Source organism: Strigops habroptila, chromosome 9, assembly GCF_004027225.2.
Source record: "Strigops habroptila isolate Jane chromosome 9, bStrHab1.2.pri, whole genome shotgun sequence".
NCBI classification, from domain to species: domain Eukaryota; kingdom Metazoa; phylum Chordata; class Aves; order Psittaciformes; family Psittacidae; genus Strigops; species Strigops habroptila.
In genome coordinates this window covers 7936541-7962888 of record NC_044285.2, presented here as the reverse complement: position 1 = coordinate 7962888, position 26348 = coordinate 7936541, and the positions used below count along the sequence as shown (strand labels likewise).

The following is a 26348-nucleotide window of genomic DNA, read 5'->3' as shown; positions in this document are numbered from 1 at the left end:
TGCTTTCCTCCTCACCATGCTGTATTTCTTCCAATTCTGATATGAAACCACAACCCTGCTAAGTTTCTAGAAGTTTTAATGATGACATTGCTTGGAGAGATGACAGAAGTGAATACATCTTTAAAACCAGGGACATAGCTCTTTATTGAGTCACAAGTGTCATAGGCACGACCGGGAGCAGCCTACTCATAGCGCCTAAGCTCTGCTCCCCATTGGAGGCTGCAGATCCTTCTGCCCTGTAGATAGGATGGTCCCAATCTGGCAATGGTACCCTGAAGCTTGTGTTTGTCCTGTGTGTGCTGGGTGTCTTTTCCTCCTCTTTCATTCCACCAATGGGATGCTGTATCTTTCCTTTTCCCTGGAGACTTCCTATTTACGGGGTGATGCCCTTGTCCAAATCATCAAATCACTTTACTGAGTGATCCTGAGCCGCTTTTTCAAGGGCTTACATACAGGTTCTGCCTTATTCTGACACCCTGTCTGGGACAGTGCAGCTGGCAACCACCTCCAAATCTCCTTTAGCCAGCACTTCTCTCTGGGTGCCTCATTATCAGCTATTTCTTGGGCAGGAGCCATCCGGTATGGCACCAGCATGTTATCATCTACTAAGAAAAAAAACCCCCAAACCTCGCGTTTTTTGGGGAAGTGTGTGATTCCCTGAAACAGGAGCTGTTTGTTGCCAGCTGATATGTTGCCACTTGTTGAAATCCCAGCTTGGCAGGCCTGCAGGAGCAGGTTTTTCCTGTTGTTTTTGTCACGGACACAGAACATTGTGTGCTCTTGTTGGACACGTTACCCTCTGCACCTCGTGAGTCTCTCTGAGCACATCTTTTTTCTTCTGTGTTTCCTAGCTTTAAGCAGATGGTTCATCTCAGAGAGAAAGGTGAACTTGGACTGACAGGGTTGGACATCACATTGGGCAGAAAAATTCCCCTTGGCCAGCCTGCTGGATTGCCCACCAGGCTTAAAAGTGGACTAATGGGCTACCAAGTGTCCAACATCCCAGCTGCCTTTGCTGGAAAGAAAGTCACTGTGTCTTGGGGCACGTGTATGCTGGGGGATATGAGACTATGAGAGGTCTATGAGATATGGGACTATGAGAGGATGATGTGTTCACATTTGTCCTCTTCTTGGCTGGTAGCACACCCCTGGAGCATTGCACGAGTCCTGGCAGAGCCACTGCTCTGGTTATGACCCAGCTACTGATACAGCCAACAGCCAAGTGGTGGAAAAGCCTGCACTGCCAAGTGTGCTGTCAATGGGCTGGAGCGGTGGCATCAACAAAAGCTCCTTGTGAAGGGGGTTGTGACACGCTGTGCTCCCGGCTCCTCGGTGTCCTGCGGCTGAGCTCCCTGAGGCTGGCTCTGTGCCATCCCTCCTGCCTTTCCCTGCTCCCTCCGGAGAGGGAACTCATTTACATGGGAAGGCAGAGGTCAGATCCCCTTTCTGTCTGCCTGGCAATTTTGGCTCCAGTAGTTGGGGGAAATAGGGGTGGGCTGAAGCATCTTGGTGGGGGGTGTCACTGGAACTGGGGTGGTGAATGCAGGAGGAAAATGGCAAACAAAGCCCCTTTTTGTGGTGTTACATAGGCAACATGGAGACAGCGGAGGGGAAACCGCAGGGAAAAGGGAATGTGAAAACTAAAGACACGTTGAAGCTGCAAACATGGGCTGGAACCACTTGCTGAAGGGTGATGTATACAGAGGGGGGCTGAGATGCTTTTTAAAGCCTTGTATTCTTGTGGGAAGAAGAATAGGATCGTAAAGTGCAAGAAACTGGGAGTCAGGGCCCTTGGGTTTATTGCCATGTCCTAGGGGAGTGGGTTTTACAGGTGGGATAGACCACATGAGCGTAAGGAGCCTGGCATCTTGTCCTCAGTCATCACTTGCTCTGGCTCTGGGCTTGGTGCCCCACATTCCCTGACCATGCACCAGAGGTGGAGGGTTTTACACCTCACCTTCTGGGTTGTCTTCTGATCAAAGTTTAATCCCAGCAGATGACAGGAAATCAAATTTCATAATATAATAAAAAAAAAAAAAGCCACACACAAGTCCCAGGATTAACAGAAATGAAATTTCAGAGAATAATAATGGCACAGAAAAGTCCTGGGACTAACAAAACATTCGGATGGCACAGCGATGGATGCAGTGTAAATGCTTAAGTTGATGGACTGAAATAGATGCTCCTTTTGCTTGTTCTCTCTTACATCTGCAAGTGCCTAGGGATAAAGAACGTGTGCTCATGTGTATTTGTGTGATGTATTCCTGGTGCTGCACAACTTTAAAAACAAAATAAAACCAAATTGAGTTTGCTGAGATATTAGGAGAAAGGTGCTAGAGAAAATCCAAAGACAAGAGCACTTCTTGTTTTGCTGAGACGAACTGTTTTCCAAGCTCTGAGATTAAAAACTACTTGCATTCTCCAAATGAGGTTTTCTTCCTCGGATGGAGGCAGTGCCAGCTAATGGTTCAGACTTGGTTACAGTTGGCGAAGAGTCGATTGCTTTTTAATCTGATTTCCTAAAGAAATAAGGCATGTGATCGTGCTGCCTCTCTGCACATGTGTGTGTGCACAGCTCTGCCTGCCTGGTTCTTCCCTTTCTCTGCTGCAGCCCATTCCACCCAGAGCAGATGGGGGAAGGTGTTAGAGATGCCCTTACAGGCATCATGGAAGTAGTGGGGCTAAATAGAGGATGACAACTGGGGTGATGCCTCACTGATGGAAATGCCTCTCTGGGCATCAGAGAATCCATATGGAAGCTCAGCCCAGGACAGAAACACAAAACACAGGGATCCAGGCTTTCATGGGGTCTGCCGTGGTGGGTGGTGTTTACATCTGTGCACATGCATGTTCATGCTTTCTTTCTGAATAGGCAGAAACAAGAAGGAGGTGGGGGAGAAACGAAAGAACAGTAAATAAATACTGCCCACGCTTTGTGTAATGTGTGAGGAATCGCATCGCGCTCAGTGCACTTGCTATTTGTTCTAATAGCCCTGATCAAAGTGCTGGCACTGCTGATGTGCATGTGGATGTCAGAAGTACTTGCAGAGCTCTTCCATTGTAATTTAGCATTAGTTAATAGGTACTTAAAGTGGTTGCCTATTTGATTATGATTGGGGGTTATTAACATTCTTTTCCATAAACAGATGGTAACTGTCCGCTGAGTCAGTTGCAGAACAATTCCAGGGTTCTGATTCAAGAGGACCAGCTCCTGCAAAGATATCTTGGGTGCCTGGCTCTTGGCTTTTGTTGATTTGGGGTTTTTTTTTGTTTCTCTTTTTTTTTTTTCCCCTTTCCTTCTTCAATATGCAATTATTGCTGCAGCTTTAAAGGGGGGATAAAAATAATATACAAGATCCATGACCTACCTTTCAGATGAGGCTTAATTCTGACACGTGTTTGGCCTTGGCTAAGCCTGACTATAATCATGGACTGGTTGTTTTTCCCTGATTATTTGTTTGTAGTTGTATAGGCATGAACAAACACTCTGCAGCTTGGAGAGCCTGCACCTTAAGGGTTAGTTGCTGGGGAGAAATCTGTGATCAGGGCCCTTTCATTTCATCCTCCTGGGAGCCTGCCATGTAGCAGGAGCAGGAAGAAAGAGAGAGCGAAGCAATATCAGCCAGCCTGGCATGGCTGCAGGAGAGAAGCAGCTATACATTAAAAGCCACAGCTAACCACGGGGTCTGAGAAATGTGTGGTGAGCCATACAAACGAACTGAAAGTGGGAACAGATTGCTGTTGCTTTCTTTGAGCTTGGGTGTGTGATATGCAGAGCCCAGCAGTGCTGAGTTGCTGAGCCCCAGAAACCCCTGTGGGGCTGTTGGAGATTGGGGCTTTTCCTTGTTGGTATCCTTGTGTTTGTCTGAAAAGCCCCACAATATACTACTTGCGCTCGGTATTGCTTGATTTTATTTGCCTGGGAAGTGCATTGAAAGGGCATGTGGTTTCACTGGGGCTTCTTTCTATAAATGCCTGTTTATACTCTGCTCAAGTACTAGCTGCGCTATTTATTTATTTAGTGCCTTCAAAGTGATAAAGCATAAAGCTCTTCGAACTGCTGATAAGTGCCTTACTCTCTGCTAAGCCATCAGTCCTGGAATGGTGGCAGCAAGGGAAAGCTGTCACGACCCTTGGGCTCCTTGGTAAACCTTCGAGAGATCCCACCTCTCCATTGAGGTGCTGTGAAAAGGCACTTGCTTCTGCCTTCCCTCTTTGTGAAGGCAGATCTGCTCTCACGCAAGCAGTTAATGCTCACACCCCTTGTTCTTTGGTCCTGGGTAGTGTTAGTCTGGTGAAGGCTTTGAAAGATGGGGTGCTGCTGTCTCTTGTTGCTGCCTGAAGGAGCAACGAGCTGCCCTTGGCTGGAGACATGCATCAAATGACCCTGCAGGAGAAATGGTTAGCGGAAGGTCAGGATTTATTTAGACCTAGAAATAAAACATTTTCCCTCACTGAGATGTATGAAGAGATTATTTATAAAGGAAATGTAAAGTGCACTGACCAGCCATTATCTATTCCAGCTGCTTTTACAAAACCAAGGTGTCTATTTTAGGCAGCTACTAAAAGCATTTAAAAAAACCAAGTCAGATCAGTAGTTTTCAGGTGACCGAGAAGCCCCAGGGCTCCTTCACACCACATTCAGCAGGCTCTTCCACCCTGTGGTGACCTCCCTTGCTCACAAGGGCACAAACCTGCTCTGCTCACCAGTGGGTGCTGGACCCTGGGTAGAGGGTCCCAAAGGAGCCCCATGGCATGGCTGGCATTTGCCCAGGACAGTTCTGCATTAACAGGAGTCTCACTGCTGACTTTCACAAGTGGTTGTCTCATTGCTGTGCAATGCAGCGCAAGTGACCCTCATCTTACCTGTGATTCAGCACGATGTGAACTCAAAGTGAGGTGGAGGAAAGTTGTTGAAATTTATTTAAGTAATTTCTTTGAAGCCATCCCTGTTTTAGGCTCATCTTGCTTCTGCCTTTGTGTATGTAGTGGGCGCAGCCTTGAGGAGGGAGAAGGTGAGAATGAGCCATGACTGCTTCTTGTGCGCTGCAGGGTCAGGAAGATGTCATTCATCCACTCACCATTCAGGAGCAACTGAGCTGCCCCAATTCCTCATCCAACTGCTTGTATCCACCTTTTCCACAGCTGTGAAATCACCCAGGCTCAGTCACCTGAGCGGCCTTCCCCGAGGACCATGCAGAAGGTGTTAATCCTCAGGGGACTCCTTTCTGTGGCAATGATGCTCCTGCCTGCCTGCTCCTTGTCTCCTGCGTTTGCTGCTTGGCCTGATGCTGTCTGTTTGTCTGTCTTGATGTGGCTTTGCTTTAGTGAAAGATGCAGGAACGACAGCACAAAGCCAGAGTAATTCTGTTTATCTCCAGAACAGGTATCTACAGCAGCAGGATAAGCTATTTTTTTAACCAATATAGCTAGCCTCAGGAAAAGACATCGTCTCCACAAACCTTGTGTCCTCTGCGCTGTCTTGTGCCTCTCTGAAGGCTGCTAACAACCAGACAACTAAGTGTCAGCTTTGATGTGGCTTTACTAAGGTGCAGGGCAGTGTGAGAAGAAGAAAAAGACTTTAATTAGTAACTTAATTGTAGTTTGTCTGTACTGCAGTTGTCCAATTATTCTTTGAAAAGGGTTTTTGCTATTGTTAATGTTGATAAATGGTCCTCTGGGAGGATGTCTCTGGTGAGTTTATCACCTCTTCCTCTTGACTTGCTGTAGGATTGTTGTTCATTTATGCTGTGTTTAACTAGGGATGCTGAGAATCTGGCACTCTGTCCTTAACACTGGAGCAGGAGAGCTTTGCTCTTTGTCAGGGGACAGGTGACTGCACTGTGAATGGCAAGATTGGCAAGGGTAGGGTTTGGGAGCTGTGAAGGCAAATGTAAAGAAGAAAGAGAACCGTGCTGCCTTGTTTTGGGCTGAATGTGCTTGAAGGAGTGCCTAGAAATTTGGAGGCAGCGGAATAACCTCTCAAGGGAACGGATAGGAGCTGTCACTTGGGCTGTTCAAGCTTGGGCTGGCAAAAGCACTGAGGAAGTAAATTGTAGAGAGCACTGGAGCATCTGATGATCCCATGGGCTTGTTCCATCTCCAGCTTCTATTTCTTATGGTGCAATAACGAACCTGCCTGTGTCCTGAGCAGCCCTTAGAAACTCTGTCATCAGCACCAGTGTATAGTGTGTATTGATGAAGGTGGGAGCAATGCAGAACCCTATTTGATGCTCAGGCATCTCATTCCAATCTACAACTATGCTATTAAAAATCAATGGACCAGAAGATATGCCTGTACACAAAGGCAGCTGGGTAGTATTTTGTGCACAGGAGGAGTAAATCACATTTGGATTTTCCTATTTTGTGTCCGATGGGCAGGGTTATAATCCAGTTTCTATCTGGGACAGTGGTCTTCAGTTGGTGCCATGGCCTGGATAATCAAGGAGGATAAAGGATGGGATGCTCTGTTACCCTGAACCTGGCTTGTGGTTCATGAAAGGGACTCATGGCCATCTTCTGTGTCTCACAGCCTCTTGGCTCCTTGTACTTGCTAGAACCTGCTAGCTGCAGAAATGTTCTTCTTTGTTGGTTTACTTCCTCAGCCCAGCATCTGCAGGAGTTAACAGCCTCTTATGGAAGGGGCTGTTTCACATCAGGACCCTTACGCTGCAGCCCAGCAATCCTACACACCCTGGTGTTGGGTTGAGGTGGTTTTGTGGCTCCACTGGCTGCCCTCTGATCTTGCTGAAAGACCTCACTTTGTGACCAGTGAGGGGTTTTCCCTGCAGGAAAGGAAAAAGCCATTTTTCAGAGCCCTATGCATGGCCTCTGGTGACGTGGTGATGTCATTCAAGCCAAAGCAATGCAGCAGCTTCAAAAACTGCAGAGGATGAAAACCCATACGATTATAGCAAAGAGAAAGGATGGGTCTGCTTGGATTTCAGATAAAAAAACTCTTTGCCTTGCTTCTCATTCCACCTGAACCAGCTCTATGAGGAGCTGGTGTCAATGAACCTGCATCTCCATCTTCTCTCTGTCCCAGGGCATGCTTCATTCTCCCCAGCAAACAGCAATTTCTTCCCAGTTTAATGCAGTCAAGAATCAGACAAAAGGCTGCCAATTCATGTGAGAGGAAACATATTGTTTTCCTTCATAGTGAGCTTCACATGGCACGGGCTAAGATGCTGGTGCTGCTCTGGGATGGGCAGCGTGACGGCATTGGTGTCCTGATGCAATGTCGGCTGCTCCTGCAGAAGCCTGTGGAGCAGACACAGCTCTTGGGGCTGGGGCAGGGGAGAACTGGCCCTCTTTTTGCTGACAAAACAATTCCATCTTGATGCTCTAAAAGCTTTAGTGATATCTGCAATTTTCCAGATGGATAATGAAAGCCGGTGAGCAGAGGCGTCTCGGCGGCTTTCGAAGCACTTGCCTGTGGAGTTCCGTCCATTGGTTTCATATCTGCTGACAGGGCTTAATAATCATTACGCTAAGTGGAACCGGCACTTGTGGAGGCAGGTAAAGCTGCTGCTGCCCTTGGGCTGAGATGTGTTGCTCACTGTGCAGTGCAGAGCTGCAGATTCCCACCTGGTGGGCTGATTTCTGCCTCTTCTCCTCCCATGCTGTGGAGCTCTGGAGGAGCTGCTGCTGAGTCTGCTTTCATGGCACACAGGGATGCTCCTGGGTCAGGCCCAGAGGCTGCGGTGCTTCCACTGGGTTCCAGTTTCAGTCCTGCTTTGGGAAGAGGGTGGTAACAGAGCTGGGGTTTCCTACAGTCAGCAGGCGCATGGCCTGTGTGAATAAGCAAAGCATGTCTTCATCAAAGTGCTTGTAGCAATGTGTGCTCTTTTTCTGATTGATGCTGTGGTAATAATTAGCATTGTCTTACTAAGCTATGATACAGTTTTTATGAAGGAGAGATGTCTGATATTATAAAAAGGAAAGAAAAGCTCCATAATTTTGAGGTAACAATGGTCTAGGATCAATGTTGTGCCTTTGGTGCCACTTGACTTGATATGGTGGCTGGTATCTTTTTCCCAAGTAACAAGTGATAGGGCAAGAGGTAGCTGCCTCAAGTTGCACCAGGGGAGGTTTAGATTGGATATGAGGAAAAATTTCTTCCCCAGAAGATGGCCAGGCATTGGAACAGGCTGCCCAGGGAAGTGGTGGAATCGCCATCCCTGGAAGTGTTCACAAACCATGTTAGACGAGGCCCTTAGTGACATGGTTTAGTGGTGGCCCTGGCAGTGCTATGGTAAAGGTTGGACTTGTTCTTAAAGCTCTTTTCCAACCCAGTCGATTCTGTGATTCTGAGAAGGTTAGATGTTAGATAAACCCAGCCTTAACACCCATCCTCATGGCGAGCTTTCTGGGTTAAAGCTTTGCCATACTTGTGCCACCCAGACCAGCACTAGCAGGGAAGAGCCATGTAAATCAAATTTACTGTTATTATTAATACTGTTGTATGGCAGTGCTCATATCCAAGCCAGTTTAAATTAATTCTTCAAGGAAGTTTTTTCTGAGACACTATCAAATATTTTACTAAGCCCAAATATATTACAGTCTTCATTGACTAATTTTGTAATTCAATCAGGGGAAAATAAGGCATTGAAGGTAGTTCAGCGTGATTTGTTTTCATAGACCAACTGCTTCATCCTCTCATTTAGGCTCTTAAATAATTTTTTTCTTTATTTCTTTGATTTTTTTTTTTTTTTTTTTTTTTTAATATAAATTTAAAGTTAGGCTTATTAATTTCTTCTGCACATCAGCCAGGAGAACAAATACAAGATGTGTGCATATATGTGTATATAACGGGAAATGTCTTGACAGATTTACAGAACATTTACTGCCTTGACAAGTTTCTCAGCCCAGAATTAAATTGGTAGCAACATCTGGTAATGAGACTTCATGCCTTTTGGGCTGCTGAGTGCTGCTATAGACTGCTGCAGGTCTGTCCCCATGGTGCATGGAGCCAAGAGAGAAAATGTTGCTGATTTTTCCAGTAAGACTTTGCTTAGCCGTTTTGACCATTACTTAATTTTCTTTCTCTCTTTTTATTATTATTATTTTTCTTTTAATTTAAAGAGTATTATTTCTTCTATCTCCTGTTTGCTTTCAATGTCCCTTGATGTAAAGTGTTGTGATAGAAATTGAAATTAGATACAGCCTGATTTCACCTCTCGGTGTCTGCAGAAATCCCCTTCCACTCTTATGCTGCAGGGCAGCTGGGTTTTAGATTTTTCTCCCTTTCTTTTATATTGTCATTTAGTTCTAAATAACAAAACATATGGTCTTCACTATGTTTCTCTTCTATCTAACTTTATTATGCTACTGGTGTATTTAGGAGTGATTTGAGCTTATTCTCTCTGCTTAAAGATTTCAAGTAATGCTTCTTGGCTGCTACTGTCTATTAACATGATACTGGAGTTAATGGGATGTCAGCATGTGCCAAACCCCCTCATCAGCAAAGCACATGTATTCCACCCTGGCATATTAAAACTGAAGTTGCAAGGGTAAAGCAGGGCACCTTCCTACCTCCTAATCTGTATAGGTAAAGGGATTGATTTAAGTTCTGCTGAACGTGCTGTGATCAGGTTACACCAAAAAGAGTCACTTCCTCTAAATGCATCCCAACGGAGAAGCTAAAATCTGTACTGGGTTTAGGGATGCTTCAGCAAAGAGGCATAGCACTTGGTTTGCTTTTGTTTCTGTCAGAGCTTTGTCAGGGTTTGAGCCAGTGGTTTTGGGACCACTCGTATGGACAGGCCAAAATCTGCCAAAATAGAATGAGGTTCTGCTTTTTTGCTAAAAGAAGGGAGGTGCTACTAAATTTAGTTGATTGAGTCTTTTACTAAATCTAAATCTTTTACTAAATATCTACACATTTTCCCTGAATCAGGCTTTACCTTTAGATTTAACTTTTTATCCATATGTGGTTCTCGAAGCCATCAGGTTTTTGTGGAAATTCCAGGTCCTTTAACAGCCTCCATTCTTAGTGGAGAACCTTCAATCTTGAACCCCGCACTTGAGAGCTTTTCCCAGGAGACATTCCCAAGTATTTTACTTTCAGATGTCAGTGCTAAGCTGCCAAGTACATACAAAGCCCCACGTGCTTCAGGACCTCTGAGCTACCTTCTGTGACACATGTGCCTTCTGAAAACTTGATGGCCCTTGCACCATCACTGTCTACAGCATGCTTTGGATAGCATAGTACTTTATGACATGCAAAGATGTTGTGCAGTTTGTTGTTGGAAGATAAGGAATGAGGATGTGGAAGGATAAGGAAGAGGCAATGCTGCAGCCAAGTGCTTATTTGACAGCCTAATGCTTCATGTCACCCTTACCAAAGCAGGTAGAGAAGGACGAAACTGCACTCAGTGCTTTGTGCGCACAGGGGCATGTGTGTATGTGGAGGTATCTCAGGGAGATAAAGGTAGGGAGATGCTTTATGAAGTTGTTAGTAGCTGGTGGTATGTGCCTGTTTATCTGCACAGAGCTGCAGAGGCTGGGGGGAGATTTGCTGTTGGGCAGGCTCTTTATGGATAAACAATCTTAGCTGGAATTTGCACTAACGATTTCCTAAGTGCTGGTGTGTCTTGAGCAGTGGCGAAGGAGGGAAGGCAGCGCTTGCGTCTTTTCTGGGGTGTGAATGGGGAAGGCAGGAGGAGGCTGGCGGGATGAGGGAGCAGCAAGTGTTTCCCAATTTGGTTAGCGGTGTGGGAGATGGAAAGTTGGTGTTTGAATCGTGATTTCTTTTATTGGCCTAGTGAGCACAGTAGCTATGGGAGATGCGTTACACGTGGATGTGGCTCCGCTATATGTGTTGCAGTCCTCGAGACTTTCTACTGGAGGATGTTGTCTTGATAAAGAGGTTTGGTTGGTACTGAATCTAGCACAGCTCTGTCAGTTTAAATTATTGAGGAGGTACATACAAGTGTCTTGATCAAGCAATAAAACTAAAGCAAAATACACAAACCCATCTGTCTGGAGCCAAAGGCTGTCCTATGATAGTGCAGAGCAGGGGGGACTGTGCGGCAGCCTACCATTATTAACCTCATATCTCCATCATGCTCAGATCAGGTTCAACAAAATTATCTCAGTACTTTCCTGAATTACTTACTACAGGACTGAAGATTTGAGTTTAAAATCATCAGTCCAGAGCCTGGAAATAGGTGTGTACGCTCCTGCATGTGTTTTGGGTGAGGAGGAGCGCTGTGGGCAGTGTTGCCTGAGTTGATGCCTTGTGCTGCAGCTGTTAAGGCACAGAGGATCAAACACTTTGTGGTACCAAAGAAAGCCTTCAGGGTATCAAGATGTAATCTCCTAGAAATCGTAGGCCGATGGAAATGTTCCTAGTAAATTTTGGCTCCTAGAGGATAAATAAATGAGCTTGCTTGTGGTAGTTTATTCCTGTTCATGGAGTGTATCACAAATGCACAGATTAGGCTTTTGCTGTGGTTGTGCCTTTTCTTCTGCTGCAGACACAGGAAATGTGGGCTGGGAGGCAGGGAAACACTGTGTGTGCACTTCTGGAGGAGTGAGGACATGGTGATGCACCTCTGCTCCAGCCATCATCAGCTGTGACAGCAGCTCCAAGCCCCAGCATCAGACAGGTACTTTCTTTAGGGGAGGGTCTTCTCTTACCAGATCAGCTGAGCTCTACTGGAAAAGCAGCTGGTGGATAACTGTGTTAGTGGCTACCAGTTGAGGACAACTGTGCCAGTGTTTTTCTAAGCATAGCAGTTTAAAAAGTAGCAAGGGGAATTAATAGACAAATCCTAGTGAAATTCTTCTACCATGCTTCACTAATCCTGGGTTTAATGCCTAATGAGTGCTGAGGTACGCATGATGGGAGCAGGGAATGGTACTTAATAAAACGTTTCAATAGAGAGCTTTGCTAACAGTGACTCAGCGTGGGTAAGTTTGTATGGTCTTGATGAGAAGACTGGGACAGAGATGGGCTTGGGGACTGAGATGAACTGCTCCCTGCTGTGACCAGCAGCCAAATGAGCCATCCAGAGCATGCAAGGGTTAAGGGCCATCCAAGCAGAAATGACGCCTTGCAGACTGTTAGAATACCAAGCCTGGATTTTCATTCATCCTCTGCTAACAAGTTTGCCTTGGTTAGTTCATCAGTTTGATGTTGGAGTAGCTTTCTCAGAGGCTAAATGAGACTAATCGCTGCAGACTCCCTCCACAGCTGTCCAGGAGGGGTAGGTTCCTCATTAGGCAGATGCAGAAGCATTGGGAGCTGTATCTCTCACCACTGACTGCGGAGTGAGCATCGGGGACATCCATCAGACTTGGTTAAAGGCTGGGAGACCCAAAGATGAAACATGCTGAGGGTAAAATCATCCTGAAGTGCTGTCTTGAGCATCTTCTTGAACAGTGGGAGTGCATGTTGACTACCCTTGTGGCCTTCGCATAGCATGGGCTTGCCACAAAGTGGTTTTGGGAGAAGTCTAAGCGTATGCTTAGAGTCTTTTGAGTTGCATATTCCTGGCAGATCTCTCTGGCATCTGCCAATGAGAAGTGCTTCCCACGCTCTTTCACTGTGCTCTTCATTGGAGATTGTTGCTAAACTTTTTTGTTATAATGTCAGCTAGAGAAGAGATGAGGTGTGAAGGAGGTTACATTATCACAGCCTTCTGCAGGCAGCGAAAGGGAAAAAAGGGAGTTTAGAGATGTTTCAGGAGGTGAATATACAACTAGCAATGACTTGAACTTCAGGAAGATTTGTAGAGGGGGTCAGAGAGTTTTGGGAAAGTAGACAAAGCTGGTGTGCAGCATGGGGGGTGGATTTAGGGCTTGGACAGGAAAAGTGGAGCCATATTTCTAGGACATATTACGTGCTCCAACCCTGAGGGCCCAACTCTCTCAAGATTTCTCTGCTCCAAATAAAGGACCTGGTAAAGGGCTTGTGTGGACCAGGACTGCTGGCCATGGGGCAGAGTAACTGTGGTGGCCCCTGCCGGTACTATCCTCCATCCTCCCTCTCGGGAGCTTGCCTTGCTGTCTGCTTCACCCTCCCTCCCTGTTCCCCCCCCAGTATTAACCACTTGGTCCAGCTTTCGTCTCAATGACTCCATCCCTTACCTGGAGAATGAGCAAATACCCTTTAGCACAAAGCATTAAGCTGCATCCCCAGCTCTGGGGAGGCTTATGCAGAGCGTTGTTGGCAGCTGAATTGGGGGCTGCCAACGTGGATGTTTTTCTCCTGACAAGAGCAGCATGTCTGGATTTTCCGCTTCCCACCCTGCGCACTCCGGTTGTTCCCTGAGCACAAGTTAGTTCCGGCAGCTTTCAGCACACCCTGCGTTGATCATCGCGCTGGTGGACGTGTGTGTTTCATGCAGGAGAAGCTGCTTTTTCTTTTCCCGGAGAATGAGTGAATTAAGCCATGTGTTTACTACCACTTGAGCAAAGCAGTCCCAGACTGGGCCACGAGATACATGGCTGGTGTTTGAAATCAAGAGCGCAGGCATCAACACAGAAACTAGGAGGGGGAGAAGGAGTCTGAGTAATGGGATTACATTACTTCCACACTAATATGACCTTGGAGATGGTCTACTGCTCTGCAGGGATTTGGGTAGTAATGCATTTGATAGCATCATTTGAGGGGGTGTGTGTTTATCTGCTCATATTTATATCCATGCTTATGTATTTGTGTGTATGTGCAGAGTGTTTATTCTTTCAGTTTATCCTGGAGTGTTTTACCACTACATTTCCAGCTCTGTGTGACCTGGGGATGCTGTGGGGTCCTCCTGCAGTGGGTTCAGATGCTGTGCAAGGGGTTAATGTCTTTTCCTTTGAACTGCCACCTGAAAAGCAAAAGTGAAAAGCAAAAGTAAAAAGCATTGCACCCCTAAAAGTCAGTACACAGTGGCAACCGCCCCAGGGACTAGATCTTCATGCCTTAGTCTCTGTTGGAGCCAGGAGAGGAAGGAGATTTCAAAGGAAGAAGCTGCTGTCTGCTAAAGTGCCCTCTTTGTGGCTTTATTAGTGCAGAGAAGATCAGCATCATCTCTTTTATCTCTGCTCTTGGGGTACCACACCAAGACTCATCGATTGCTGAGGTATCTGAGTCCCTAGCTCTGAATGGAGAGATTTCCAGATCAGAACCAGCAGTCTGGATACCTGTTGGTGGGCAGAGCACTGTGGTGCTGGGCAGGCTATTAAAATCCACTTTTTACAATCGCCAGTCACAGTAGAAGTGAGTTATAATGAAATGGATCCTGCAGTTTACAGACAGGCAGTGTAGGAGACCAGGAGAAGAGCATGATTTTCCTTGTACAAAAACATCAATGGGGAGCTGCTTCTCTGGGTCAGGATATCCAGAAATATGTGTGTGTCAGGGGGCACTCACCATTCCCTCTGGATTCTGCAGAGCTTGACTTTGGTTTAGTCAATAGCAGTAGTTTTTTGCTTTTTCCCCCTTTTTTTCAAGGTTACTTTTCTTTCTAGAGGATGTATGCAAATAACCTTTATGTATCAAAAGGAAAAAGAGACAAGGTCATGGTGATGTGGGAGCCTTGGGTGATCTGGGAGCTTTCTGTGCTGTTCCCCTAATCGCCATGGCATGTACCTGATGATGCTGGGGGAAGACACTGTTGTTTCCTGGGATAACACAACCTGCCTGAGCTGAGCTGGCTTGGGTTTGAGCTGTCACCTCACAGAAAGCAGCAGCCCCTATAAGCACCTCACAGGGTGATCACAGGGTGGCCATGTGAAGGAACGGGCCCAGTTGCCCTCTGAGGAAGGGGCTTTGAAGGAGCTGGTGTGGGGTTGCTGGATTAACCCCTTGCACCCTGGGCTCAGCTCCCAACTGGCTGCACCTCTCTGGAGGCAGGTTGTAGGCGGCATGTAGAGATGAACCTTTGCTTGCGGTCTATAAAACACACAATAGAAGCTGCTGTCCGCATCCAGGCAATTAAAATGTCTACTCTGTGCATAAAAAGACTCTAATAATAATAATAATGGTGAACTTAATGAGATTTCAGATGTCTTTGTAAACTGGACAAGGTTTGTAAGTTCAAAGATGTGTTGTGTTGCTATCCCTTTGAATTGGGGAGTTGTCTTCCCCTGAATGCTTCAGGCTGTAATGAAGGTTAAGCATCCCCAATCAGGTAGCCTGCACAGGATATGTCTCATCCTAAGGGAAATAGGCATTAGTCAAAATGCAGTCTGGAAGGGACAAGAGCAAAACATTCTGCCTGACGCCTTTTGGAAGAAATTCAGAGAAGAGCCACTAAAATGATTAAGGTTCTGCAGGGAATGTGTTATAAGAAAAGATTAAGAAAAAGAAAAGCTAAATATATAAAATGCAGCTAGACCGGAGTAAAGGGGAAGTGATCCCCAGTGGTGCATATTTAGAAGAGCTGAACAATGGAAAAGTAAAAAGACTATTTAGGATGCTAGAAGGAGAATGTGGGGTGTGTAGAATCAATTAAGCAATCAAAAGCCTGTGGGCTGTATATCTAGATCCCATTTCCAAAGGAAAGACATGAGAGGAGCATGAAAGCGTCTCTGAAATGGATGCCTCTGGAAACTTTAGAGCTGGGCTGAGGGGGGCAGATGACAAGGGCTCATCCCATGGGGTATGGAAGATGTCCTCGCTGTGGTCCCTGCATGGTGGGATGGGGTATGGAAACCTCCTGGCCTTGTTGGGCTTCTGCTTTCTCCTTAGAAAAGTGTGGAGGGGTAGCTGGGCATTCCTGCCTTCTCATTCCCAGACTGCCTTCTCCCTTCCCTGCTGCTGTGCCAGTGCATGAAATAACAACCTGGAAGGTGTGATAGGGACGACTGGCTGCAGTCTCCCTGCCTTGGCTGATTAATTAACTCTTCAGATTAATTTCCTTTCTGATTACTGCTTGATTAATTCCTCCTAACTCTGCGAGACCTCCTCACCACTTAATCCTCTTTATAAGCCCTCAGAGTGTGATGCTTGAAGTAAACATCAGGCAAAAAAACCAAGGCAAACACTCTGAAATACAAACACAACATCACCACTGGCGGGACCCCCTCCTGTGCCAGGACCTGGCACTTGTGGAGCTGCCCCCCAGCACCCTGCCCCAAAGACTCCTCCTCTCTCCCCAAGCCTCCTCGCACCAAGCGCTGCTTTCCGTGTCAGTTCTCCAACATGTCTGTTGCAAATTGCACCATTTCACTTGTTGAGCCTGATAATTAGTGACAATATCCTGGTAATTTGCCAAGGGGGCAGGAGGAGGGAGCTGTGTTCAGCAGCATGAGAGAAGCATATTTTCCTCACTGCTTTGTTCTAAGACATAGAACAGTTTTTGATGGATGCAAGAGCACAAGATGGGTTGAGCCAGGCATCGGGGCTCATCCTGTCTCACTGCTCAGACTAATGCTGTGAGGCAGGTCTGAGAGGTGTGGGGATAACAGGACTCCCCATCTTGGAGGAGAGGAGCTTTGGGTGATTTGGGTACACCAATTTTGGGATGGCAGTGGTGTCAGAGTGAGTGGGGGTGAGGAGGCTGAGCCTTGTCTTGACTCTAGACAATATGCACGTGCAGAAGGAAGCAATCCTGATCCTGCTGCTGGTGCTTTTTAATTTCATTTTAATATCATTTTCTTTTTTTATTCCTGGGCATCCATTCCCAAAAGCCTCTGGATGCTTTAATAAGATATAAGTAAAAACATAACTTGTGATGAGAAAAGAAATGCAGCCAAATGAATCCCCCAAACAGGAACGAAAGCTTTCCCCCTCTTGTCCCCACACTCAATAACCCAATGCGTGCTCCTGGGAAATGTGACATTTAAAGAACAACAGCACTTCCTTGGCCCTTGTTTTTGAGGAATGTTTTGTGGTTGGAAAGCAAGCTGTAGTATACACCAGCTAAGTCCTAGTGAATTTGTTTTCCTTGTGACCTCAGCTGCAATGGAAACAGCAAGAATATTTTGCACCCAAAGTATTGTTTCGTGGCTGTACAGCGTGTGTCATCCATAAATGTGACCTAAACTAATGAATTTGGCTGAGTTTGAACTAACAAGTGGAAGAAAATAAGAAAGATGGTGTGTGGAAAGAGACACAGGCAATGATTTATTTCTGTGGTGACAGACAACACAAGCAGTTCTTGGAGGTTTTTGGAGCTGATGCTGTTCCCTGGCTGCAGCCTTTGCTGTGATAGCCTTGTGCAGCCCTGGCCTGCGTTCCCCTCGTGTATGCTATGGTCGTGATGTTTGAATTGGTCTTTAGATCTGTTGGAACCAAATGACTCTGCTAAAGGAGATTGAGCTGCATGCAGAGAATATACTGTTCTCCTGTACACAGCATTAAGCACAGCCCTCCAAGATTACCAAGGTGCAGCGCACAGGCTGGGGCAGGCTGCAGCCAGTAATCTTTGACCATGAAGTCGCTTGGGCCTGAGCTTGTTTCTGCTATCTCACTCCCTTTAGAAAACATTCATTTTGGCTGTGCATGCTGTGTTCTTGGTGGCATATGACAAATTACAGCTGTACTCTGCTGCGTTAGCTTGGACACGCAATCAAGTCTGCAAACCAGCCTCGAGTTCCCTTTGGTCCAATATCCCAGCTCCTGAATTGCAGGAACAGATTAACAGTCCATTTTTGGCTATTTCTTAAACTTGTGTGATGATATTCCTGCCCTGCTAGGGTGGGGCGAGGAAGGGATGGAGTCTTCCTGGTAGGCCACATCAATGGGTGTTGGTAGCACCAGAGCTGGGCATGGCTGAGGTTTCTGTCCAAGCAAATGCAGGCAGTGGAGGATTAGGGGAAAAAAGGGAAAAGAAATCAAATATTCTGACTATATGCTGAAAATCTAGCCAGAAACAGCCAGAATAGGGCTTGGTAGAGCAGCACTGGCACACTTTGTGGTTTCCTACGCAGCTTGGAAACTGGAGTAAGAGAGAGAATTGAAAGGCGGATTTGCAAGGAAGGTGGTAAGTCTGGGGGAGAGAGGGGAAATAAGAGAGTGAAAAGGATGGATGGATTTCCAGCTCCTGCAGAGGATCCAGATATGCACATAAATTATCTCAGAGGGATGAAACTGTAGTTTTCAAAAGACATTGCTGCCAAAATCCCCAGAAAAGGTGTTTCAGTGCCCAGGGAAATTTCTCATTTTGTAAGGTGGCCAGAGGGTAAATGCACAATCCTTTCTGTACCGTGTTGTATCGGAGCCTTCCACACACCCTCCTCCCTCCATCCCTCACCCTCAGGCGACTTCAGCTCTGTAAAGATGACTTAGCACATGAAGGATGTGGTAGGATTGGATCTTAATCAGATCATTACTGCGGCAGTGAAGGAATATGATTTCCCATCCATGAATCGCCACCTCTTTCAGCATCTTATTTATTTCTAAATAATTATTTTTTTCTGCTGTGTGGTCAAAAATGAAACCACTCTGTGTAAAAGGCAGAGGGAGAAGTAAGCCAGGTTTAGACAGCATGGAAAATGCTCTTTTTTTCACAATTAAACCCAAGCAATGACCCCAGATGATTTGAAATCCAGTGCTGATGGAGACGTGCACAAATGCTTTCACTGCCAACCAAATAATATTCCCTTATTGTTAATATATATATACATATATGTGTATCCTAATCCAGGTACTGGACTTGTTTGTTTATCACAGTGGGCTCTTGTGGGCAAAGGTTACAGAACAGAAGGGATGGGAACAAGTGAATGTACCTAAAAACCTCCAAAACATATCAAAACCCACCACTGTTGCTACTGTAACAGTATCTGGTGCTGGCTTGAAGACACAGGTAATAGCTTTGTGTATTGCCCATTTAGCATCTGGTCTAGTCCTGGGTTTCAATGAGTGGTTTGCTGTGCTCTGAAGTCAGTGGGACACTTAAGAGGGACTTGGGAAAGGTAGTGGTTTATGAGCAGAAGGTGCAACAGGAACCTCAAGCTCTTGTAGGGCTCCTTTAGTTATGTCAGAGAGTAAAGCATTTGGTAGGTGTATTGGCCTCCTGTTCTTCATCTCCTTTAAATCTTTGCTTCCAGACGAGGGTAACTTTTTCTTAAGTCTGCCATGATAGGGAGATGCTGGCACTGGAGAGTTTCAGTCCGCAGATATCAGCTCTTTGAGGGATGTGGGGTGGTTTGTTTCTCTCCTGCCGCTGACCTCGCAGGTTATCCCTGGGTGGTTTCATTAGCTACCCTGGAAAGCATTTTAGCTACGATATTGTACAAATTCCACAAACAGAAGTTAAAAGCTGTATGTATGGGTAAAGAACACTGTATGGTGTCATTTGTAGTCATGATGGAACGGCTGAACCATGACATGTGCAGCCTTTTAGCAGATGGCGGGGTGCTGCTATCACTCATTTTTGGGGAAAGACTATAATTTCCCACATAGAAAACAGAGTTTGCATGTTGCTGAAGAAACTCTAGATCTGTGAATGCTTGGCAGAACATTTTCTTAAGGAGTCTACAGGTGGAAAAGAGCTCCAAACTATCTGCTAGTACGCAGTTAAGTGTGAAGGGGAAGACCGCAGTTGCATGAACTGTCATCAGTAGCAGGTTGTTGATGCAGACTGATTCAACAGACCTGCTCTTGATAGCCTCTCTCAGCTTGTGCTGCAGCTTTTGGGATGGAAATTGTAGTCTTTTATGCAGAAGTCTTGCTTTGCTGCAGATAAGCTCCCAGGCTGTGGGTCAGTCCTGGACTATCATGCCACAGGGTATTCTTTGTGGAAGCCTGTGTGCACGAAGCTGCATTCATGTGTGTGTGCTGTCAGATAACTCTGTTGGAAGGGGACTGTCCTGCTAATGGAAATACAGTTTTCTATGTTTTAAGGTAGCTGCTAGAAAAAGTTATGGTTTTGCTTGTGTTTTCAAAGGGCAGGAGGAAGAGGTTGGAGTTGGGAAGTCTTGCTGGTGGCTCAGGAGTGCTCTGCCTACATAGAGCTGTCTCAGCAGCATCACCATTCCCCGCTTGAAATGCTAAATTATTCTTCTCCTCTGTTGTGTGATTGTTTTATGTGCTTTTCTCAGCAAAATCAATCAAGAATTGATAATTTATAAGCTCTTGTTTGCATTTTCACACTTCAAGGGGAAAAAGGAGGATAAAGCAGAAGGCAAAGCCACAAGTAAAGCAGCATGGGGAATGCGGAGCTGAGCATGACCTCTGTTGTCTTTGGGGTCTGAGGATGCTCACTGCTTGTGCTGGTGAGAGGGTCAGTCTCTGCTGCTGATTCTTTTAGGGTCTGCCCTTGCTGCTCACTTAAGGAGTCATGATGTGGTGTTTTAATGCCTATAATTACAAACAGGGGCTCAACCTTGAGAGGTACCAGGCATAGCATCCCCAGCAAAGTTATCTGAGAGTGAGTGAGAGCAGAGCATTGCCAGGTTTGTGCATTCCTGTGTGTAAAGTGCCATGGAAAGAGGGAGATTCAACTAGGCAGGTAGAAGGAGAAAGCTGGGTCAGCTGCCACCCTGGCTTACACTGAAAAAGAAATACCCTGTGGCAGCATATTCTACACTTCTAAGCTTGAACCCTGCCTGCATGCCTGCTGTAACACACACTCTTGTGCATGCAGGGATGCATCCTCTTGCCCGTCTGCATACCCACCTTCCCTCAGCTGCTGTGGGCACACATCCTATCTCCGTCCCACTTCACCGCCTCCGTGCCATCCTCCCTGAATTGCAGTGAAGACATGGGAGGAAGGAGCCATATCCCCTGGGAACTGCCCTACTTTGGGAACTTTGAGGAAAAAAGAAGCACTATTGTCTTAAAATAGAGACAAATGTTATAGCTTTATAAATAAAATGAGACACTGCTTAGATACATAAGTGGATAAATATTTGGATACTGCAAGTAGTTATGTTGGCACACGGGTGAACAAATAGTCCATAGACATGGATGATGTCAGGATGCTCTTGTAGAATGGGAGAGATGCACACTAGTTATATTGCCCTGATCCTGCTCTGACCTGTGTGTCCCTTTCATCGATGCTCCTGCTAGTGCAGTCATTTGCATGGTGAGCTGCTGCTTTTTCTCGGGAAGGCTTGATTTCCACTCTCCATACTGTGCAGCTTTCCAATCTTTGCATCTCCAATTTTGAAGGCAGCCTTGGAAAAGAGAGCTTAATAAAGTCAGGAAAATTCATTTATGAAAACAGCCTGACTCAGACCTACCTCCAATTTTGCTCCTGTGGGCTCCTGATCCAGTAGCACGAGGGGAGCTAAGCTGTGGGGAAACCAGCCTCGGTGGCCACTTGCACCCTTTCAGTGCTCAGGTACCTGTTGGTAGCAATGGCATCTGTTGTGCTCCCTCCTCTGCATAGTGGGGTTTCATCCTTCAGCAGATGGTCTAGAAATGCAAAACAATATCTCAGAGTGGACTGTTGACATCCCTCCTTTGCAGGCTGTTCAGAATTTGATTTGAGTAGTCTATATTTGTCCTGGGTGTTTCAAACCAAGCTTTGGAGAATTTGGCTGGGAAGGTTCGGAGAACTGGCTGCCTCCCAAAGCTTTCCCATTACAGATACTCCTGCCTCAGGTTTCAGCTCTTACGCTTCTGCTCATGACCTGAATCAGAAGCACAGTAGTTGCTTAAAGGGAGGGATGTGAGATTCTTGTGGTTTCCTAGAAAGATTTGGGTGTTCAGCTTGGCTCTAGAAATGGCAAAAGTTGGTGTTGGTGATGCTTCTTCAGAACAGTTCTGTCTTCTTCCTTTCTGGTGGATGACTTTCTACTTCATCTGCCCTGGCTTCTTATTATAACCAACACTGGTCTATCCCACTTGACTCAATGTCTTGGAAAATAGATGTTACTAGCTGGGTCAATAGCTTATATGGTTCAAAGTGTAGCTCACGGTGGCTTGAGTGATTCTGAATGCTTCTCTTAATCTCTTTATTATTTTTCTGGTTGCAATTTAGCCAGGGATACAGCTCAGTAAATGAATTCATTATGTACCAGTCTCCTCCTTTGCAAGAAACTTTCAATTCTCACCCACTGATGCCTACTTTTTAGAGGAAAACCAGCAAGATTTCATTACTTCTTTACCAACCACCTGCTTGTCAGCAGAGAAGGGCCAAGATTTGACCATGTTACTGAGAATGGACTCTACTCCCACCTTTAGTTGTGACCAATTGAGAATAAGGGGTAAAAAATAACCCAGACTACCCTTTTCCAAGCCTTCCTATGATAGGCTACTGGCAAAGACGTGTTGGTTCATAGCACTGCCAGAGACTGTACTGAGAGCTCCGTTAAATATAGCAGAGCTGTGCAACACCCCCATGTGCCGGACGTTCAGTCTGTTCCTTGCTGCATGCCGAGCGATGTGTGTGGTGAAACAGTTTGTTCTTGCTGCTGTTTGGTGGAAGATGCTCACTATCTTTGTCATCGTGAGAAGTACGTTGGGGCTGGATGGCATGCATGCATCCCCTGGTGAAGATTCCTCTTGGGTACAGAACAAAACAGTGGACTGATTCATTGGGGAATTATCAGAAGATGGATTATCTCTGTAATGCCCTCAGAAGTCCCTCTGGATCCACCTCTTGGTTTATGCTGTTTTTTTGGCCATCCTCACTAGAAAATATGCTTTTGAAGAACTCACTGCTTCCAACAATATGTCCTACAGATCTTCTGGTCCCATCTTGCCATGGCTTCTCCTGCACATCCCACCTTTCATTGTGTCACGGCTGAAAACAGAACAGGCAGCTCCCTGCACTGTGCCGCTAATGGGGCTGCAGATTGATAGCTCTGGGTTGCAGAAACACTTGTCAGGGGCCTGCTCAAGGTTGCCCAGTGTTGGAGTGGAGGTGGAGGGAGGGAGCCGTCGAGCTGTGTGCTTGCGTTTTATGGCCCTCCTGGTGGGACTGGTAGGCAGCCTGGCATAGCAACCACTCAGGGCATTTACTAAGAGATTTATGAATTTGTAATTTTCAGAGGCCCTGAAGCAAAAGTGTCTTTAATTAAATTTTGATTCTCTCCCCCTCTCCCCTGCCTTCCTCCTCCCCATTCTCCTCCCTGCCTGTGGTTTGTTTACTGAGGCCCAGCAAAGATTTTGGAGAACAGGTAGGAGTCTTTGAGCATAGTCAGGAGGAGCAGAGGATGGCAAAGCAAACAAGCAGATGGCAGATATGATAAAGCAGCCCCCGTGTGGCTCTGCCAAGCTCAGAAAGGGCTCTGTGATGCAGTTCAAGGGTCCCACAGTAAGAGCTTCCTGCATCCCTCTGCTCTGGACACAGATTTGGCACAGTGTCCAAGAGGCTGATGGCCAAGCTGTGTGCTTTTGCTCTCATTTGCCCAGTGCTCAGATCCTTGCATTGCTTAGGAATTGCTTAGAGCTACCTGGAGAGTGGGGGTGTTGGGGATGAGACAGCCTTATGGCACTCTGCGTTGCCCTGCTGTGGCTGACACGCATGTGCAGCCATCCTTCTCTGAGTGGGGGTCCCTTCTAGAGAGAGAGCACAAAACCAAAGGAAAGCAGGCAGCTCCCATCTATTATTACTTTGTTTAATAGGAAGTTCTAGAAGAATAAGATGAGAAATTGGCCTGGCCTTTGTTGTATACTGCCAAGGGAGTAGAGGAGAGTCCTCTAGGAGAGGGCATTGTCTGGAGTGTCCCCCGTCACCAGTCTTATTCTGTGATCCTTCCCCAGCCTTAGACACAGTGGCAGTGTCCCTACCCAGCCAAGCAATGTCAGCTCTGTGAATAGATTTCTGTCAACCCACTCAGCCCTAAAGAGCTGCAGTTAAAAGGCTCTGGAGACATAATTGTATCTGCATAACAGCAGTGATGATTTCCATGAGAGGTAGGATGAAAAGTGGCTCCATTCCACTACTGCTGCAGAGACTTGATAGCTGCTTCTAGAAAGGGGCTTGGTTGTGGTCCAGGCGCCTCCACCACTGCAGTTCTTCCTGCCTTGTGTTGCTTTCCTGTTTCATGCTTGTGCTGCCTGCACACTCGATCTGTGAGCTGCAGGGTGCTACCAGCCCCATTGGTGCCTCTGGGCAGGTGAATTTAGGAGCGAGTTTGGCAGGGTCTGCTGCAGGATGCTCTGGCAGCCTGAAGTGGGCTTTGTGCACGGGGCGCTTGGTCTGATGCTCAGCAGGCACGTGCTGCTCCCAACCAGAAAGTCACCAGCCTTGTGCAAGGTCAGTTTTCTTTTTTCCCTTTCCCTCTCATCACCATGGGGGTGAGGATGCTGCTTATCCCACTCGCTCCCTCCTGCTCCCTCCATAGTGCAGATGGAGAAGTTGCTTGAGCTCCACGTGTCTTCAGGTCTGGCTTCCCAGCATGGATGTGTTATGGTGTCACTTGTCATGAGCTACAAAGCCACCAGGCAAGGAATGTGTTTTGGGGGCATGGGGTGTGGAGCAGGGGATAGCACTTAGTCATGGAGGTAAATGCCAAACACTCCATGTTTCTCTGCCCTTGTGGATCACAGGCTAACATGAGGCAGCTTTCCTCCCACCTGCCTTCAGGATGTTGAAGAAGCATGTGGAATATGTGTAGAGAAAGAGGGATTTAGTTGGTGATGGCTCTTACGCTTTCATGCTTTAAAAGCTGGTGACTGAGGCTGCAAGAACCAGCAGAAATCAAAAAAAGAGTCTGAAGATCCACCTTAATGTCTCTTCATATTGTGAAGTAATCAGGCCATTACTTGTGCCAGCCATGCCTGGGGTGACTGTTGTGATGCCCAATCTCTTGCATGCTTTCAGGAGTCCTTTTTAGTAGGGTTTTATCCTTCTTCGTGCCTCTCTTCTGGCTATAGGAAGATATTTGTTTTGATCCTGCTGCCTCCAGGGCTGGCATCATGTTCAGGTGCTTCTGGTTTCACGTGGAGCTTCACATGCCTTGTCCCTATTCCCCAACCGCCCACTGCAGCGTGTCCATCTGGTTATCTGCCACCTTTCATTTCTTTTCTGAAGCTGCTCTGTTTCACTGATGTCTTCCAGCCAGAGGCCAGTGTCCTGGTTAGGTCTTGACGTTGTAAAGGGCAGAGGTGGGTCTGGGGTGATTCCCCTTGGGACAGCCAGGAGATGAGATGTGCTCCGTCCCAACCTCCACACTCATGTTGGGCACCAGCTGCTTGTTTCTCAACAGGAATTGGTAGATGCTGCATCTCTGCAGACCAGCCTGTTTGCTTTAATTGATGATTTAACCTCTTGCCGCATATAAACTCTTTATTTGAACAGCGTTGGTGTTGCGAGGTGTGAGGCAAGGTCCTTGCAAGGGCTGTGGCAAAGCCCTCACCCTGGGACTGCCAACTCATCGATGCAGTGACAAGCGATGCATTTGCTAGCACCTGTATTGAAATGCAAGCAGTGTTCCTCACTGACCTCTGATGGGAGCCACGTCCATGCCTGCAGCTCATGGGTGAGGAGGGGACTGTGCTATGCTGTTTAGAAAAGGAAATTTCCTCATGCCTTGGAGGAATTAATCATTTTATATGCTGGACTCCTGCCTTCTGACTGATCTATGTGAATTACAGATTAACTGGCAGCGTGGGGACAGAGGAAGCCATTTCAATGAACAGCTCTCTAATTTATTAAAGGGGTTGTTTGGGCTGGCAGATCAGCAATGCAGCAAGTTCTCGGAGTGGGGAGTTGTTTTCTCTCCCCCTCCACATCTCCCAACCTCTTAATCTTCTCCTTGTTTTATCTCCCTGTTCACAGGACCCCTCTCAAACGTGATGAGGGTCCCAGAAAGGCGGGTGGAAACCCCAGACCAGCGATTCTCTTTGCAAATGAGCTGTCAGCTGCCAGAAAACTGTAATTTCAGAGCCTTTCTCTAGGGGCCACTTCTATGACTTTTAAGCAAAACCATCACCTTTTTGACCAAGGACTATAAATTTTGGAGTAAGGCATGACATCCTGGAAAACACCAGTGTATTGATGCTGCAATTGGTATTAGTTGAGGCAAAAAGCACTAGACCCTTTCCAAATAGTTCTGCCTGGAAAATGTTGAGTGCTTCCCCCTACCCTGTAAGTGTACAAAGGTTTCTTGAAAACCTGCCAAACCTCATTTCTTTAGTGATTTTCGCTTTAGCAAATATTGATCCTGGGACTTGCAGCAAAGCTCAACACCCCTAGCACTGTTACTGATGTGAGCATCATGGGATGGGGAGCACCAAGGCTGCCCAAACCCTGGGCTTGCATCCTCTCCCAATTGTTCCACATAAAAGGAAAAGGATTTGTTTATTTGTTTGTGGATCTTTCTGACATCGACTTCATATTCCAGAAGAGCCTCATAATATTGCAGGAGCCGATTCGGGATTTAAACCATTATACAAGTTAAATACATTTTGATTCTGCAAGCAACACACTATTTATCTTGGGATAGAATAAATCTGAGACTGATACCACTGCTGGAGATCATCTGAAGGAGGGCTGTGGAGGAAAAGAAGAAAG

General features: G+C 46.4%; 1 protein-coding gene across 7 annotated transcripts in view; it reads left to right on the top strand.

The window, feature by feature from the left end:
• The window catches only part of NTRK3 (neurotrophic receptor tyrosine kinase 3), a 206410-nt gene that overhangs the window by 74212 nt on the left and 105850 nt on the right, over positions 1–26348 (top strand). The window lies entirely within an intron of this gene.